The sequence below is a fragment of the Muntiacus reevesi genome, chromosome 14 (assembly GCF_963930625.1).
Source record: "Muntiacus reevesi chromosome 14, mMunRee1.1, whole genome shotgun sequence".
In the NCBI taxonomy this organism is placed as follows: Eukaryota; Metazoa; Chordata; class Mammalia; order Artiodactyla; family Cervidae; genus Muntiacus; species Muntiacus reevesi.
Window position 1 is genome coordinate 13,420,181 of NC_089262.1, and position 16,962 is coordinate 13,437,142.

Genomic DNA, 16,962 nt, shown 5'->3' on the forward strand with positions numbered 1-16,962 from the left:
CATGTGTGTGGGAAACTTGTTGGAAGTTTGGAATTTGCCAGTCTCTGCAGAGGAATGCTCTATGGAAATACAGTACTGTGTTTGTCATTACAGCATCTCCCTGTCACAGCTGAAGTGTATTTGAAGGTTTACTATTCTTTGAGGAACTTTTCTACATTCACATAGTAATGTGCCACACTGGAAAAATAGGAGGTCTAATTCATCTTGGTGTGCCAAAGATTCCCAGTCTTAGAACATCTTTAGGCCTCAGTTTCTTCACATGAATCCTATCGGAAGTATAGCAAGATGGATTTTAAGATCAGCTAGTTATGAAAGGCTCTAGCTGATTTGCTAATCATTTCTTTTAAAATGTTCAGTTCTTATCTGTTCGCTCTGACTGCTCTAGATAATACATATACACTCTCTCTTCACTGATTTGTTCTAGAGCTTCTGCCTATCAATGGAGAAAGCCAATCCACCCAGGTGATTATTCCATTAGCAACTCACATTCCCTTTTCTCTGAACCCCGATGCTCTTTGGAAATCCATTTGTTGGTTTACAATTCACTTGCCATGTAACCAGCACAAACCTGGTGCTATAGACCGAGCTGTGTCCCCTCCTCCAAATTCATATACTGAAGCTCTAACCACTAGTGTGACTATATTTGCAGTAAGGAAGTTGTTGTTCAGTTGCTAAGAAATGTCTGATCTTTGCAACCTGATGGACTGCAGCACATAGGCTTCCCTGTCCTTCACTATCTCACAGAGTTTGCTCAAGCTCATGTCCATTGAGTACTGATGCCATCCAACCACTTTATCCTCTGTTGCCTCCTTCTTCTCCTGCCTTCAATCTTTCCCAGCATCAGGATCTTTTCCAGCAAGCCAGTTCTTCCTATCAAGTGGCTTAAGTATTGGAGCTTCAGCTTCAGCATCAGTCCTTCCTATGAATATTCAGAATTTCTTTCTTTTAGGATTGACTGGTTTGATCTTGCTATACAAGGGACTTTCAAGAGTCTTCTCCAGCACCATAATTTGAAAGTATCAATTCTTGGGTGCTCAGCCTTCATTATGATCCAACTCTCACATCCATACGTGACTACTGGAAAAACAATAGTTTTGACTAGATGGACCTTTGTCAGCAATGTGATCTCTCTGCTTTTTATTATGCTGTCTGGATTGGTCATAGCTTTTCTTCCAAGGAACAGGAATCTTTGAATTTCATGGCTGGAGTCACCATCTGCAGTGATTTTGGAGCCAAAGAAAATCCAATCTGCAAATGTTTCCACTTTTCCATCACATCTATTTGACATGAAGTGATGGAACCAGATGGCATGATATTCACTTTTAGAATGTTGAGTTTTAAGACAGTTTTTCACTCTCCTCTTTCACCCTCATCAAAAAGCTCTTTAGTTCCTCTTCATTTTCTGGCATGAAGGTAGTATCAACTGCATACCTGAGGTTGTTGATATTTCTCCTGACAATCTTGATTCCAGCTTGTGCTTCATCCAGCCCAGCATTTTGCCTGATATACTCTGCATATAAGTTAAATAAGCAGGGTGACAATATACAACCTTGAGTACTCCTTTCCCAATTTTGAACCAGTCCATTTTTCCATGTCCGGTTCTCACTGTTGCTTCTTGACCTGCATACAAGTTTCTCAGGAGGAAGGTCAGGTGGTCTGGTATTCCCATCTCTTGAAGAATTTTCCACAGTCTGTTTTGATCCACACAGTCAAGAGCTTTAGCATGGATAAGGAAGCAAAAGTAGATGTTTTTCTGAAATTCTTTGGCTTTCTCTATGATTCAGTGTATGTTAGCAGTTTGATCTCTGGTTCCTCTTCCTTTTATAAATCCAGCTCTTACATGAGGAAGTTCTCGGTTCACGTACCGTTGAAGACTCACTTGGAGAATTTTGAGCTTTACCTTGATTGCAGGTGAAATGAGCACAATTGTACAGCAGTTTGAATATTCTTTGTCATTGCCCTTTTTTGGGATTGAAATGAAAACGAACGTTTTCCAGTTCCATGGCCACTGCTGAGTTTTCCAAACTTGGCATATTGAGTGCAGCACTTTAACAGCATCATCTTTTAGGATTTGAAATAGCTCAGCTGGAATTCCATCACCTCCACTAGCTTTGTTCGTAGTAATGCTTCCTAAAGCCCACTTGACTTTATACTCCAGGATGTCTGACAGGTGCGTGACTACACTATCATGGTTTTCTGGGTCATTAAGACCTTTTGTGTTCAGTTCATCTATGTATTCTTTCCCCCTCTTCTTAACCTCTTCTGCTTCTTTTAGGTCCTTGCCTTTTCCTTTATTGCGCCCATCTTTGTATGAAGTGCTCCCTTGGCAATTTTCTTGAAGAAATCTCTAATCTTTCCCATTCTATTGTTTTCCTCTATTTCTTTGCACTGATCGCTGAGGAAGGCTTTCTTATCCCTCCTTACTATTCTTTGGAACTCTGCATTCAAGTGGGAATATCTTTCCTTTTCTCCTTTGCCTTTCACTTCTCTTCTTTTCTCAGTTATTTGTAAGGCCTCCTCAGACAACCATTTTGCCTTCTTGCATTTCTTTTTCTTTGGGATAGTTTTGGTTACTGCCTCCTGTACAATGTGACGAACCTCCGTCCATACTTGTTCAGACACTCTATCTATCAAGAAGTAATTAAGGTTAGATGAGGTCATAATAGGATTGCTCAGTTGCTCAGTCATGTCCCACTCCTTTCCACCAGCTGAACTGCAGCCAGCCAGGCTTCCCTGCCCATGGACTTTTCCATGCAAGAATGCTCGAGTGGTATGCCATTTCCTTCCAGGAAAACTTCCCGACTGAACAATCGAGCCTGCATCTCTTAAGTCTCCTGCATTGGCAGGAGGATTCTTTACCACTTGAGCCACCTGGGAAGCCCCTGATACGATTAGTGTCTTTATAAAGAGACACCAGAGAGCTTGTTCTCTCTCTTCCTCCTGAGGACACAGTGAGAAAGTGACCAAGTGAAAGCTAGGAAGAGAGCACTCACCAGAAACCAATCATGATGGCACTCTGGGCTCAAAATTTCAGCCTCTGGACTGTGAGAGATAAACGTCTGCTGTTTAACCATCCAGGGTATGGTTTTTTATTATGGCAGTCAGAGCTGAGACAATAGGCATAAAAATGTAGGCAAGACAAACTGCTTAAAGTGGACCCATTGACAAGCACGTAAATGGCACCTTTGACATCTTAACACCTAAGAATTAAAGGGAACGATTTATTTCTAACAGAAGAAACCTTTAAGGGCAAACATTCCTAAATGTCCAAAAGACAAGTGACAAGTTTAAAAATTTTTAATGTAGAAATATGGAGGACAGTTTAAATAATTTTATTTATTTATTTTTTACTATACTGTTCTTCATTGCTCCACGGGCTTTTCTCTAGTTGTGGCGAGCTGGGGCTACTCTCTAGTTGCAGTGCCCCAACTTCTCATTGCAGGGGCTTCTCTCATTGAGGAGCCCAAGCTCTCGGGAGTGTGGGTTTCAGTAGTTGGAGCCCATGCGCTCAGCAGTTGCAGTTTCCAGGCTCGAGAGCACAAGCTCCATAGCTGCAGAGCACTGGTTCAGTTGCTCTGAAGAAGCTGGGAGCTTCCTGGACCAGGGATCGAACCCATGACTCCTGCATTGGCAGGCAGATTCTCTACCACTGAGCCATCAGGGAAGCCTGGAAATATAGAGTTTTAAGGAATAAATCAGCCCATGGGAAACAGCTTCCACCTATTAGGTGTGAGTCAGACACACTGGTATAGAGGGGTGCTGTGGCAGTTTGCTAGTGACTAAGGTTCAGATCAAAACAGACATGGTCAGGGGTGATGCTCGCCTCTGACCAGTAGGTGGGATACTGCACATCCCAGGGCTTACCAGCAGGGGGCCAGTCATGACCGAGGTCAAGTCAGGACAGTGCTTAGAGTCACAGACATTATGACCATGTGGTTGTATATATCTTTGCATCACACATGATATCTAAACCTAAAGAGGTATAGGTATAGAAGTACTTTCATGACCAGTAGAACAGATCACCCACCGAAATGACTAGCTAAGAAGTGCTCACTCAGGCACGGAAGCTGAAAGCTCTGATGCTGTGTCATTGCCAGGTGCTGTGGGGAAGGCATGGATTCCTTGTCACCTTGTCTGAACAAACTGAAGAGTTGCCTCACAGTGGGCCAGCATCTGTAAAATAGTATCTGTCAGGGAGCGTAAGACCCGGACTTCCACATCCTGAATGAAGTCAGTCAGATGCAGAAGAAGAAATATCGTATGACGTCTCTTATATGTGGAATTAAAAAGAAATGATGCAAATGAACTTATTTGCAGGATGGAAGCAGACTCACTGACTTGGAGAACGAGCTTATGGTTGCTTGGGGCAGGGAGAGGATGGGGGGATGGGATAGTTAGGGAGTTTGGGGTGGACGTGTATACACTGCTGTATTTAAAATGATGGCCAACAACAACATACGTACAACAGGGAACTCTGCTCAATGCCGTGAGCTCGCCTGAATGGGAGGGGACTTTGGGGAAGAATGGATAAATATATGTGCATGATTATATACCTTTGTTGTCCACCTGAAACTATCACAAAGTGGTTAATTGACTATATTCCAGTGTAAAATAAAAAGCTTGGACTTCTCTGGTGGCTCAGTGGTAAAGAATCCACCTGTCAATGTAGGAAACACAGGTTTGATCCCTGGTCCAGGAAGATCCCACATGCCATGCAGCAACAAAGCCCTGAGGCCATAATTATTGAGGCTGTGATCTAGAGTCTGGTGACTGCAACTACTACTGAGCCGACGTCCTGCAACAACTGAAGCTCATGCTCCAGAGCCTGCGCTCCACAATGAGAGAAGCTACTGTGATGAGAAGCCCGCTCGCCATCTAGAAAGTGGCTCCCGCCTTCTGCAACTAGAGAAAAGCTTGCACAGCCATAAATAAATAACATTTTAAGGATATTTTTTAAAATAAGCAATTTCAAAAAGGTCCGTTCTTCCAGATTTCTTGCTCAAACTTCTTAAATGTATACTGTGCATAATATGCAAATATATTATATTCCTGCAGTTTTCTTTCAAAGGGCCTCATGATTTAATCTTGTGATTGGTAGCAGAGTGTAAAAGAAAATTCAAAGATTAGAAAATTAAAAATTGATTAGTGGAGATAATGCTGCCATTGACAGCAAACTTGTCTTCTCCCCCAAGCAGCTATAGTCACTGGGAGTGTTAGCAGCCTGGCTTCAAACACACACAGAGTCCATGACATCTCTATTCCAAAGAAGTCTTTTTCAGCCTACAAACAGTCATGCTGACCCTTAAGGTTTCTTTTTTCAGGCAAGGTTAGGGTTATAAAATCCCCCTTCCCCTCCGTCATGAGTTAGCAAAGACCTTGTAGAACATGGGTTACAAAGAGGCTTGAAGCTGATATAGCAGAGCATCCATAGTTTGAAGTCAATTCCAGACAACAAATCTGGGGGGCTGGAGGGTGCATTTCTGCAGAAAAGCACACCTCAGAAGACAGCAAACCTTCTGAGAGTTACAATGTCTCATTTCAATGGAGAGGAAGGATATAAGCAAACATCAGTTCCGCATATATTATATGCTACTTGTTTAGGTCAATTTATGATTAAACCATTTACTATCCTAAAGGAAATCAACCCTGAATATTCATTGGAAGGACTGAAGCTGAAGCTGAAGCTCCAATTCTTTGGCCACCTGATGCAAAGAGCCAGGTTCTTGAAAAAGACCCTGATGTTGGGAAAGATTGAAGGCAGAAAGAGAAGGGGGCAGCAGAGGATGAGATAGTTGGATGGCATCACAGACTCAATGGACATGAGTTGAGCAAACTCTGGGAGATGGTGAAGGACAGGGAAGCCTGGTGTGTTGCAGTACATGGGGTCACAAAGAGTCAGACATGACTTAGAGACTGAACAACAATATCTGCCACATTTTTACATTTATGTATTCCAAACTAATTGTGGTTTCTTTAAAAATTGCAAACTAGAAATTTGCTTCTGTCAACTGATGAATTTTAGTGACCACTTACAATGAGCCAGGCACCATACTGAGGACTTTATATGTCTAGGGAGGAAGAAATGAAGAAGAGGGAGGAATAGAAACTATTCTTCTAGTCTTTGTCCTTGGCTGTGACCACTGATCCACAAGAGCACACAGGAGCACAAGGGGTATTCTGAGGGAAGATGATGACTTCTCTTCTGCAAAAGTCAAGATTTAAGTCTTCATGACAGTTCAGTTCAGTCGCTCAGTTATATCCGACTCTTTGTGACCCCGTGGACTGCAGGACGCCAGGCCTCTGTGTTCAAGACCAGCTCCCAGAGCTTGCTCAAACTAGTGTCCATAGAGTCGGTGATGCCATCCTACCATCTCATCCTCAGTCATCCGCTTCTCCTCCCGCCTTCAATCTTTCCCAGAATCAGGATATTTTCCAATGACTCAGTTCTTCGCATCAGTGGCCAAAGTATTGGAGCTTCAGCTTCAGCCTCAGTCCTTCCTATGAATATTCAGGATTGGTTTCCTTTAGTATTGACTGGTTTGATTTCCTTGCAGTACTAAGGGATTCTCAAGAGTCTTCTCCAACTCCAGAATTCAAAAGCATCAATTCTTCGGTGCTCAACTTTCTTTATAGTACAACTCTCACATCCATACATGACTACTGGAAAAACCATAGCTTTGACTAGATGGACTTTTGTTGGCAAAGTAATGTCTCTACTTTTCAATATGCTATCTAGGTTGGTCATAACTTTTCCTCCAAGGAACAGGTGTCTTTTAATTTCATGGCTGCAGTCACCATCTGCGGTAATTTTGGAGCCCAAAAAAATAAAAGTCTGTTACTGTTTCCACTGTTTCCCCATCTATTCACCATGAAGTGATGGGATTGGATGCCATGATCTTCATTTTTTGAATGCTGAGTTTTAAACCAGCTTTTTCACTCTCCTGTTTCACTTTCATTAAGAGGTTCTTTAGTTCCTCTTCACTTTCTACCATAAGGGTGGTATCATCTTTATATCTGAGGTTGCTGATATTTCTCCCAGCAATCTTGATCCCAGCTTGTGCTCTATGAAGCCCAGCATTTCACATGATATATTCTGTGTATATGTTAAATAATCAGGATGACAATATACAGTCTTGATGTATCCCTTTCCTAATTTGGAACCAGTCTGTTGTTCCATGTCCAGTTCTAGCTGTAGCTTCTTGACTTGCATGCAGATTTCTTAGGAGGCAGTTCAGGTGGTCGGGTATTCCCATCTCTTGAAGAATTTTCACAGTTTGTTGCGATCCACACAGTCAAAAACTTTGGTGTAATCAATAAAGCAGAAGTAGATGTTTTCTGGAATTCTCTTTTTTTCCCTGTAATCCAACAGATGTTGGCAATTTGATCTCTGATTCCTCTGCCTTTTCTGAATCCTGCTTGAACATCTGGAAGTTCATGGTTCACATACTGTTGAAACCTTGCTTGGAGAATTCTGAGTATTACTTTGCTAGCATGTGAGATGAGTGCAATTGTGCAGTAGTTTGAACATTCTTTGACATTGCCCTTCTTTGGGACTGGAATGAAAACTGACATTTTCCAGTCCTATGAGTTTTCCAACTCATCATGAAACAACTTTCATCTTTCATGAGAGTTAGGTGGCAATATCTAGAAGCTGGTAATTGTTACCACGAGTCTGAAACTTGAAGATACTGCTAAGGATATAGATTTGGGATTGATTGACAGACAGATATAAATTAGCTAAAATTTGGGGTAAGGGTATATTATCCAGAGAAAGCATAGTGAAAATGCATTGAAGAACTTCTAAGATGGAACCCTGAAAAAGAGAGAGAAAAAAACAACATTTAAAAGGAGTCCATGAAGGTGACAAAAAAAGTGAGAGAGAGGTGTGTGCAGAAACAAATGAATACACTGCCACATGTGCAAGGCAAAGGGGAAGTGTTCTGCAGTATAAAACTCCTTGGTTATTTAGTCAGTAAGCCGTGTCTGACCCTTTGTGACACCATGGATTGAATTCCACCAAGCTCCTCTGTCCATGGAATTCTCCAGGCAAGAATACTGGAGTGAGTTGCCATTTCCTTCTCCAGGGGATCTTCCCAACCCAGGGATTGAGACTGCATCTCCTGCATTGGCAGGTGAACTCTTTACCACTGAGCCACCTGGGAAGCACAAAACGCTGTGGAATTGTCCAAAAAACCAAACCACTGGCTTCATGAATTGAGCCATTGAGAACATTCTCCAGTGAGAACACTTTCAGTAGTGTAGGGGATCTGCATGCAATGTCAGAGCAGGTTTAAGAATTACAGGGAATGATGAAAGGAACACAGCAAGTATAGTACATATTTAGAAGGATTTAGATGCAAAATTTGGATGGCATTACCAACCCAATGGACATGAGTTTGAGCAAGATCCTGGAGTTGGTGATGGACAGGGAAGCCTGGGGTGCTGCAATTCACGGGGATGCAAAGAGTCGGACACAACTGAGTGACTAAACTGAACTGAGATGCAAAACAAAGTCTGAATGATAACTGGAGAATCAAGGGACGGATTTTAAGATGAGTGAAACTTCAGGTATTGATGGATGGAGACAATATTTCACTTGGTGACAACTAGATCTAAGATGTGAGCCTAGGAATAGTGAGTAATCAAAAGAGTAAAAGGCATTTGCAATTGAGGAGACAAGGCTGATTTTCCAAATGTACTTTCTATAAGGCATTGCCATTCAGGAGTAGAAAGAGATCACTTGGAGGTCATAAGTTCCCCCTTATGCCAGTACCTACATCACTCTAGAATACAAGCTACCTACATAACCCACATAACAACAGCATACAGAGAAAGAGAAAGTGGGTCAGGTCTTAAAGGTATTCAATGAGTACAACTGACAAAGAGGTCAGTAGACCACAGTGATGAGGGAAGATAGGGGCCAACTATAGCTGGATTGGCCTGAATTTCAGAGGGACAGAGCTCTTTTTTAAAAATTAATTATTTTAAGGTTTATGTTTTTAATTGAAGTGTAGTTGATTTACATTATTTCAGGTGTATAGCAAAATGATTCAATTATATATATGATAATATGTATTTATTTATATATGCATATGTTGTTGTTCAGTTGCCAAGTCTGTATTCTTTATATATATTTGTATATATATGCATTCATATATATACATATGTTTGTGTACACATATAAAATATATGTGTATGCATGTGCGCTCAGGCTCTTCAGTCATGTCCAACTCTTTGCGAACCCATGGACTGTTCTTTTCCAGATTCTTTCCCATTATAGGTCATTACAAAATACTGAATATAGTTCTGTGTGCTACACAGTTGGTTCTTACCGTTTATCTATTTTATATTGTTGTTGTTCTGTTCCTGAGTGATGTCCGACTCTTTGCAACCCCATGGACTGTAGCCTGCCAGGCTTCTCTGTCCAAGGAATTTTCCCAGACAAGAATACTAGAGTGGGGTGCCATTTCTTACTCCAGGGGATCTTCCTGACCCAGAGATTGAACCCGTGTCTCCTGCACTCGTAGGCGGATTCTTTACTGCTGAGCCACCAGGGAAGCCCTGTGTATATTCTCATCCCCATTTCCCAGTTTATCCACTCCCCCTCCCATTTCTCCTTTGGCAGCCATAAATTTGTTTTCTATATCTGTGAGTCTGTTCTGTTTTGTAAATAAGTTCATTCGTATCATTTTTTAAGATTCTACCTATAAGTGACATCATATGATATTTGACTGGCATCACTTAGTATGATCATCTCTAGGTCCATTCATGCTGCTAGAAATGGTACTATTTCATTCTTTTCATGGCTGAATAGTATTCCATCGTGTAAATATACCACATCTTCTTTATCCATTCATCGGTCAGTGAACTTTTAAGTTGCTTCCATGTTTGGTCTAGTGTAGCTAGTGTTTCTCAGAACATAGGGGTGCATGTTCTTTTTGAATTAGAGCTTTCATCTTTTCCAGATACTATATATGCCCGAGAGTGGGATTACAGGATCATATAGTAGTTCTGTTTTTAGTTTTTTAAGGTTCCCATACAGTGTTCTCCATGGTGGCTGCAATTTGCATTCCTACCAACAGTGTAGGGGGTGGAGGAATAGGAGCTCTTGAATGGAGGCATATGATGATGACATGCACAGGACAGTGGCTGCTAAAGAGTGACAGTCCTTGCTCCTCCCCACACTGCCACAACTGGTCTCCGTGCAGATGGGCTGGTCCCTGTCCAAAAGGGAAGGGTAATGCAGAACATAGGAACACTTCATTTGTTTAATTATTTGGAATTCATTTACAAAACCTTTCAAGGCTTACAGAAATAATGTGCTTTGGAACAGCTTAAACTGAAAACTTACTGCTTTGTGGACTAAAAAAATATATATTTTTTTATTTTCCAGTTACTCATTTTAATAAGAAAAACACAAATGGTTGTGCATTCCCAAACGAAGAGACATGGAGAGTTTCTACTACACACTTCCCACCCCGCTGGCACCTTTCTGTTCAGGGTAAGAAATTTTGTGGGAATTGCCAGCACAGTGTGGATTCAATTTGGTTTAAGGGGACATTTTAAAAACCCAAGCTCAGCCAAACCTCACAAAAAGTTTAAAAGTTGGAATAAAGGCCAAGGCTTCCAGTCATCTCATTAGAGCCCATGGTTGCTTTGTATGTGTACATATTCAAGGATGAGACCAACAGAACAGCCGTAAGCTCCCACCATTAATCTCTGTGCCTGGATATTGCACTGGAGGGGAAAAATAAAAAGAGGCTGCTGCTTTCAGAAAAGAGAACAAAGCAGGTATATCCCAAAGGAGAACTGACATTGGAGTTGGGAGAAACAGGGCCATCCTAGGAACTGACTGTCCAGGGGTATGGGACAAACCAGCTCAGGAGAGAGAATTCTTCTACAGTAATCCTGCATGAATGACACGGCACTTTAAGTTCTCCTAGGGCACCCAGGAAAAATGATTATTCTTGCCCCTCCCTGTTTATTTCAGCATAACAGCGTAAACCAGTACAGAAAAAGGGCTGCCATGCAGGTTTCTCGGGGCTGGAATACTTTGCAGAGCATTTTTTCCCCCCAGGAGCGCCTCTAAATGGAGCTGGGGAGGTGGGGAAAGTTGCTGTACATTAATTGGGAAATGGTTCCAAGAATGAGAATTGGCATGTGGTCAGAGAGTTTAGAGGAGACAAAAAGTAGGTGGGTGGAGATTGGAGATTCTGATTCAGAAGTTATGGGGTAGGGTCGGAAATTGTTTTTTCCTTTTTAATCATTTAAGGTTTTTTAAATTTTCATAGCTTTATTGAAATATAATCGACATACAAACATTGAATATATTTATGTGTGCAACTTGATGTTTTGAAGCATATACATTGTGAAATCATCACTGCAGCTGAGCTAATTAATATATCCACTGCCTCTAAGAAAATTAAGTAGGTGGGGAGAGGCCTGGGCAGCTGGGAGGGGTAAAGAAGGAAAAGAGAACACAGGATAAAAGCCAGGATGTTGCAAAGGGCTTGTTTAGTTGCCAGGAGATCTGAAAGTGGAAGAAGGATATATCGCCAAGGTAGAAACTCAGTGAGACGCTAAGAGCTAAGAAAGCATGCTATTCAAAACCAAGAGGAACTCTGCTGATCAGACCAACTCCAGTGTGCAGTCAAAGCATTATTATGCATGGTGAATAAACATGGAGTCTCTTTTTATGAACTGCTGACTCTATCATTATTTCAGCTCTGCTGCTTTCTGTTTAAGCCTCTTTCACTAATACCTGATGTTGAAAGGACTTGTCTGTCACATAGTGTATTCAGCAGTGATCTGTTCTTTGGAGTGGTCTATAACTACTTTAAATTTCTGAGAAGTGTGCTTTTAAGATGATATTTTGTGTGTTTCCTAAATAATTTTTATTCTCTGTAAAGCTGGAGAAGATGCTAAAAATAAAACAGGTGTGGATCTATTACAGTGCAGAGTCAGACAGCTTCTGTTTGGAGAACAACTATACTTTACAGCAAAGTTGGGGGAAAAGGAATCTTCATAGGTATTCATTATCTTTATAAAACTAAAAAAATAAGTTTAAATTTTTGATGCACAATTTTGCAGCAAAATATGGCCTCTTTGACTTTTGCAAAATAAAAATCAAATAATACCTACTCTTTGACTTTTGAAAAATAAAAATAAATAAAAAGATGACACCTGTGCAGTTCCACCTGCCTGTTTTGTTGATGCTCCTCCCTTCTGAAATAGTCTCTCCTCCTTTTTCATCCAGGTTCTTCGGGGCTCACTGACTTTTCACCTCCTCCCGAGCGGCTCTTTGTCATCCCTGCCTGTGATGATCCATCCCTCTTACAGCATTTATTTTCCTGCAGAATCATTTCATGTTTCATAAATAAGGGTTCTGTCTTCATATCAAGAAAAAAAATCTCTTTGTGAAAAGAGAACTGTATAAAATGATGACTATTTATTATTTACCTCTGAATTCTCCTTCCCAGGGTGTTTTCCAACTTGAGGATACAACTAGCATTCACTGAATGAATGTAAAAATGTAGTAGTAGCTTTAACATAATTTCTTTAATAAAGTGCATACATACCATAGTTTGTCCTCTGCTGATACATACGTTTTCTGTCTGATTCATTATATTGCTTATGGTTAGAAAAACTTGTTTTCTTTTCCCCCTGGGGGAAGTCACTGAATAACAGAGATTTTAGAGACTCTTAGGGCCATACTGGACAACATGCCTGTCTCCTCTGCTCCAAGTACTGGGGAGATTCCATGGCACCCACATGACCTCAGAAGCAAACTCTGTGATGCTTCCCACCTAAAGAAACTGAGTGTGGACCTGCACAGGTCTGGTCACAGCAAGTTTTACTTTGCAAATTTCACTTACCTCGGACTTCCCTGGTGGTCTAGTGGTTAAGAATCTGCCTTGCAATGCAGCAGACACCGGTTCAATCCCTGGTCCAGGAAGATCCCACATAACCTCACAGCAGCGAAGCCTCTATGCCACAACTACTGAACACATGCGACTTAACTACTGAAGTCTGTGCACCCTAGAGCCCATGCTCCACAAGAGAAGCTGCCACAGCGAGAAGCCTGCACACTACAAAGAAGAGTAGCCACAAGGAGAGAAAGCCCTCTTGCAACATCGAAGACCCAGAGCAGCCATAAATAAATAAACAAATAACATTTACTAACAAAATTCACTTCCGTCATCATTCATGGTACAGTGACCTCTTACTCAGGTATGTATCTAAAGATGACATCTAGGAGACATCATAACCAGAAGTGTTGACTCAAGACTGAGACTGAGAAATATACTCTTCTCTGTTCCTTTTTGAATCTACTTGTCCCGCAGTTATGCCAATTTCTCATCAGTGTTAGCTCTTTTTATCTGATAGGCACATCTTGCATAGTATGCAAAATAAAATGCAAAAGTTAGGCAAAAAATTGCAACCCTTGCAAAAGATTCAAAATTTTATGAATTTGTGGTGGATGAAATGCGATTCAATCTTACCTCACACCATACAGAAAAAAAAAATTGCATTTTGGTTAAATACCTAAATTTTAAGTTAAGAAATTTAAGTTAGGGGGAAAATAAGAATATTCTTTTATAATTCAAAAGTGGTAAAAATCACAGTAAGACAACTTATACAGATTCCATGATAATAAGGACTAAAATACTTAATAACATGAAAGAATAAGCAAATACCATATACTCTCCTCTGTTCCTTTTAAAGGAAGGAACAGAGGAGAGCAACCTCTTTTAAAGAGTTAAAGATACAATAACTAAAAAGCAATAGGGCAGGCTAGTAGAAAGGATGAGTTATTAAAGTTCAACACTGGGTAATGTTATCACCTTTATGCAGAGTTCATACAGAGAAGCTACTCCACTTTCCATAGTCTAGGGAGAAAGACTCATAAAATCCGCTCGTAAATAATATGAGTGATCTTCAAGAAGGGAGACATATTTACTGTCTCCCTTTATTGATAACTTCATAGTTAAATGTCTGCTTGGTCATTATGCTTGCTAACTTTTATTCCTTCACAGAAACCAGCTTTAGCGAGAAATTGTGTGAGGTTTGAGCATGTGGTGAAGGAGAAAGATTGCTCTTCCGTTCTTTGGTCTTGAGTGATGTGGAAGACAGAGCCTGGCAATTGCTGGGAGACTGAGATGGTAGATAAGACTGTGAAGGGTGGGACGTAGTGTGATACAGGCGTGCTAGGCATGAAGGTAGCCTTAAGACAGAAAGCATCCCGGATAAGAGGGCTGTCACATGATGCTGCTATCGAGTTATCAGTTAGAGGTATCTGAATCTCACCAATGGTCTCCAAGACAGAGGAGACCTGGGCACCACCCTCGCTCATTTGACATAACAGACAATGAATTTGTTAGAAGTTAGATTCAACCTAAGAAGCTTGCAGCCTCATCCAAGCAGACAGAGAATGAGCCCCATTTCCCTGCTCCCTCCTCCCTACTCTGTAGGGGAGCCCAGAGGAGAGGAAAGGTGGATGTTAGAGATTAGACGCCACTCTCCTTCACCGCCCCAAGCCTCCTAGAATTTCTAACTGTGAGAAGGGGAACATATGAGATGGAAATTTCTCAGTGATCAGGACCTGAGTCTTAAAAACCAGAAGTAGTTGTTTTGGTAATTCAAAGTTACTAGAAAGTGATAGAACTGAGCAAATATTGCTCAGTTAAGAGCAATAAGAGGCTAATTATTGAGCAGGAGATCGATGGAGAGAAAAATGTTCAAGGCTCCTCATTAAACAGATTTACGTGTCATAAACTTTTGCTCTACAAGAGACGTTGGGGCATCAACTTAGACCCACCAAGAAAAGCTCACCTAGACAGCTAGATGCAGACCCTTTAGAATCACTCCAGCAGCCACTATTGAGATGAGTGAAGCATCACTTAGAATCACTGGGGGGAACTTCTCTTAAGAAGTTGGGCAGGAGGTTGATTGTCTTGGGGAAAGACAGGATAATCAGATCAGAGCTGGGAAATCACAAGCATCTGGTTCTCCTCAGATGACCCTCTTGAAATAAAGCTGGAGATTGTTATGGATTTGTAAGGAGGCCACCTTGTAGGGAATGCCTGCAAGCCTGGGGAGTCAGGAGCTGACCACTATGTGCCAATCACAGTATCCCAGGCTTAGAGATGTCATGGCTGAGTCTGGCACTGTGGAGTGGCCTTTGGTTTCTCTGAACACGTAGAAGTCTGTGGTAGCACTTGGGCCAGCAAGGAATGGTTGCAATGCAGAAAACTACTGCAGCCTTGAGACACCACAAGTTTTGTGAGCTAATGAGACCCTAGTTTTTTCTTCACTTAGGCCTAGCAACCTGATGGACCCCTTACTCACTGAGGAATTGCATTTCTATTTGTGTGAGATGCTTGAGAAAAGACAGACACTTCCATGCTAAAAAGGCAAGTGAGTGTTTAGCATTTAATTGAACAAATGAAAGAGAGAAAAACACACATGAAGCCTGAATTATTGTTGTTTCATCGCTAAGTTGTGTCTGACTCTTTGCAACCCCATGAACTGTGACCCACCAGGATCCTCTGTCCATGGGATTTCCCAGGCACAGATACAGGAGTGAGTTGCCATTTCCCTCTCCAGGGGATCTTCCTGACCCAGGGATTGAACCCTCAATCTCCTGGGTCTCCTGCATTGCAGATAGTTTCTCTACCGCTGATCCACCAGGGAAGCCCCGAAGATTGAATTGGGTTGCAGATCATGGAAGTTCCATGTCTGAGCCCTAGATCTGGATTTAAAGATTCTTATGCAATATCATTTTCTATCATTGACTAATGAAAATCCCCAGAGTGAAAGTCCTTTGAGTTTGAAACAATAGTTATACAGTGTAGATTTTTTAAATACAGTTGGATGATGTTAAGTAATGACTGACTCAGAGTCCTCAGAAGATAAAATGTGGTTGGAAGAGAGGGATAAAGTACTGAGTCAAGTTACTGAAAATAATTTCTCTGTGATTATCAACCCTTTCTGGGAGATAACTGAGAAGGGGAATGCAGGGAGAGATATTTTTGACACTCTTTATCTCAGACCATCACCCGAAGCCCAGAATGTCCATCAGACACATGACTAACACAGACAGGAGATAGAAAAGGTCACATTGTCTGCACAAGAAATAGTGATGCACCAGAAACGGAAGTTGTTTTCTAGCAATAGAACATCAGCTCCAGGAGAAAAGACATTTGAACCTTGGCTGACCCACCCTAACAGAAGCCTGCAAGAGTGACAGTGAGTGGATTGGGAGAATGTCAGGGGCCAGTGGAACTCAAACAGTCTGCCCTGGAGTTTTCCAGTTTTCCCAGACAGGCAATACCTACATATCTCTAGCCACAGATATGCTGGTTAGGTATTTTATGAAATATCAGAGGAGAGGAAAGATGGTAACAGCCTGTCAAGGGCTTGACTCAAAACATTTTAGAGAATATTTCCCTCACATAGCAGGGTGCGCTACCACAAAGGAAAGTCTTTCTGAGATGGCTCCTTGGAATGCACAACAGAAATGCCGAGCTTATTGTTTTGTTTCTGAAGAAGATTATTTCTTTGGCACAGGACACTCCCCTGCTCTTGATAGAAAAGTTAGGGCAAGTCTGTAAACCTCAAGAAAAGAAGAGAACTCAAGTAGAGATGCCTTGGTTTTGCCAGAGATGAGACTCACCAATCCTGAGAACCTCTCATGGCGTTGACTCTGGGAAGCTGAAGAAATGGGTGTGTGTTCAGCTGAATGATGGCCTCAAAGATGTCCATGCCTTAATCTCCAGAACCTGGGAACATTACCTTACAGGGAAAAAAAAAAAAAAAAGGACTTTATAGATGTAATCAAGTTAAAGATCATGAGATGGGGAGATAATCTTGATAGACCCAAGGTAATCCCAATTACCTTGTAATTAGACAGGATTAGAATCAGGAGAGAAATCACTTGGAAATGGAAGTCAGAGCAATGCA